Below are 2,583 nucleotides of genomic sequence, written 5' to 3'. Positions count from 1 at the left end.
AGAGAGAGAGAGAGAGAGAGAGAGAGAGAGAGAGAGAGAGAGAGAGATGTATTAAATCCCTATGTAAAAATGAAAGCAATACAAAGTCTGGCACAGCAAGAGGAATAGGGTAGCCTCCCTGAAATGAGCTACAAATCAAAAATGATATCTAAGTGGTTTTACAGCCAAACCAAGAACAGAATGGTACCTATTGATGCAAGAAGATGATAACTTTAGACTCCAAGGGCTTACCTTTGTATGGCAACACCCTATTTATGTTGGGTTTTGGAGCATTTGGGATATAACCCCTTGAGCACCTTAACACCAAATGTGACCTACACCATTAAAATGCCATTTGAAATCCACTGGGATAGAGAAAATTCCTAACACAGTGATAAATTGTCTGAGAAGTTTTCTAAATTCTCAGGGGTCCTCATTTATTTATTTTTTCTTTGTCTATGTGTATCCAGGATTTTAAAAAATGAAAAGCAAGATTGGATAGCAACATAGCCAAACTAGTAAGATCTAGTATGAGAACCCTCAACAATTATTCTTTGATCAAAATGTGTCAATTGTAGTTGTGACATTGTTGACTAGGTATGAAAACTGGCCCTCATCACCTCACCAGACTCATTTTAGTCAGGCTATAACTCATATTGATTATACTTACACACAAATGAGGCTGAAAGACTATTTATGAAACTTAACATAGAAATTATAGATTCTAGAACAAAGGTACTATTCACAATAAGTACAATCATCCATATATTAAGGCAGTATGGACAATCTTTTCAAGGCTTCTGATAATTTTTTCCTGGAATATAAGGTCATGTATGATACATGCCATAGAGATTTTCCAAAGGATAGTTCACATATGCTATGAGGGTCAGAAGATAAGGATCATAGACTCCCTGATCATGAAAGGGAACATGAGATTCTCTAGCTTGGTAAGATTATTTGGTTTTGTCCCCTGTCTTTGAAACTAAAAAGCTTGAAAGGACTTTCTTACAAAGACCTACAGTTGTATTAGCTCATTGCATCACAGAACATGGTAGGACAAATTGGATCTTAAGTAATCAACTGCTTTATACCTCACATTTATATTTATATTTTGCTTTCAAGATATTAAATAGAATTTCATTTGAATACATTTTTTGGAGGAAGGGTCAAACTATGGAAAAAACCAAGGTGGAGGATCCAGTGAGTGGCATCTCTTGTGCCAGGGAAATTATGAGTTAGAGAAATATCCAAACCCATAGACAGGAAACTAGGAAGACATTAGGGAAATGTAAAGGTTTGGAAGGTCTAGGAGATGGGAATACAGACCATACACTTTTAGAGGAAAAAAATACCTAGATCCTCAGGGGTACAACTCTCTAGGCCCTTTTACGCATTTTCATTTCAGTGATGTATTGTATCTAAAGTTTAGATCGCCATCTAGTGGCTCACTTCGACATACTATCCAAAGGTGCTACTGCAGAGTTATATGAAGCTGTTGTTTGAACCAGGCAATTATATCAGAAGCCTTTGGATTCTTCCATTTCTTACTCTTGAACCATATTTTCCAGCATATTTTTCGCTCTTCTCATGGATGCTCACTTTTACAGTGAGTTAACCTATTTTTAAATTAGATTGTCTTTGTAAATTATTTGTAATATTTCTTTATAGCCTCATTCTTTGTAAAAGATGGTGTTTTTTATATTTAATTTCTGTTTTATTTTTTCTTAATTTCACATAAACAAACTTTTACAAGTTTAATTTAATTTATTTATGTTAAATTTCGATTTCTAAACTGTCTACCTCCCTTCTCACCTCACATTAGAGGAGGCCACCATTTGATATGTCTGTGTTTGTGTGTATGTGTTTGTGTGTGTGCATGTGTGTGTGTGTGTTTGTGTGTGTGTGTAAAATCATACTATGCATACTTCTATTTAATTACTTCTTTCTCTGGAGGTGGATATCATCTTCTTTTATAAGTCCTTTGTAGTTGATTTGAGTATTTATAATACTCAGAATAACTTAGTTGTTCTTATTTATTCTTCAAATAATATTGCTGTTACTGTATACAATGTTTTCTTAGTTCTCCTCATTTCACTCTTTCATTATTTCATGCAAGTCTTTACATGTTTTTTTCTAAAATCAATCAGCTCCTCATTTCTTACAGTACAGTAGTATTCCATCACAATTATATACCACAACTTGTTTAGTCATTCCCCAATTGATGAGCAACCTTCAAACTCCCATTCTTTGCCACTGCAAAACAAACTGCTATAAATATTTTAGAACATATAGATTCTTTTCCTTTTTCCTGATCACTTTGGGAAATAAATCTATTAATGGTATTGCTGGGTCAAAGAGTACACACAGTTTTATAATTCTTTCGGTATAATTCCAGATTGCTCCCCAAAATATTTGAATCAGTTCACAGTTCCACCAACATTGATCATATTCATGACACAATTTTTCCACATCCCCTCCAACATGTGTGGTTTCCTACTTCAATCATTTTAGCCAATCTGGTAGGTATGAGATGATATCTCAAGGTTGTTTTAATTTGTATTTCTCTAATTAATAATGATTCAGAGAATTTTTTCATAGACTATA

Source organism: Vombatus ursinus, unplaced genomic scaffold, assembly GCF_900497805.2.
Source record: "Vombatus ursinus unplaced genomic scaffold, bare-nosed wombat genome assembly UNPS02007883.1, whole genome shotgun sequence".
Lineage (NCBI taxonomy): Eukaryota > Metazoa > Chordata > Mammalia > Diprotodontia > Vombatidae > Vombatus > Vombatus ursinus.
This window is presented reverse-complemented; position numbering follows the sequence as displayed.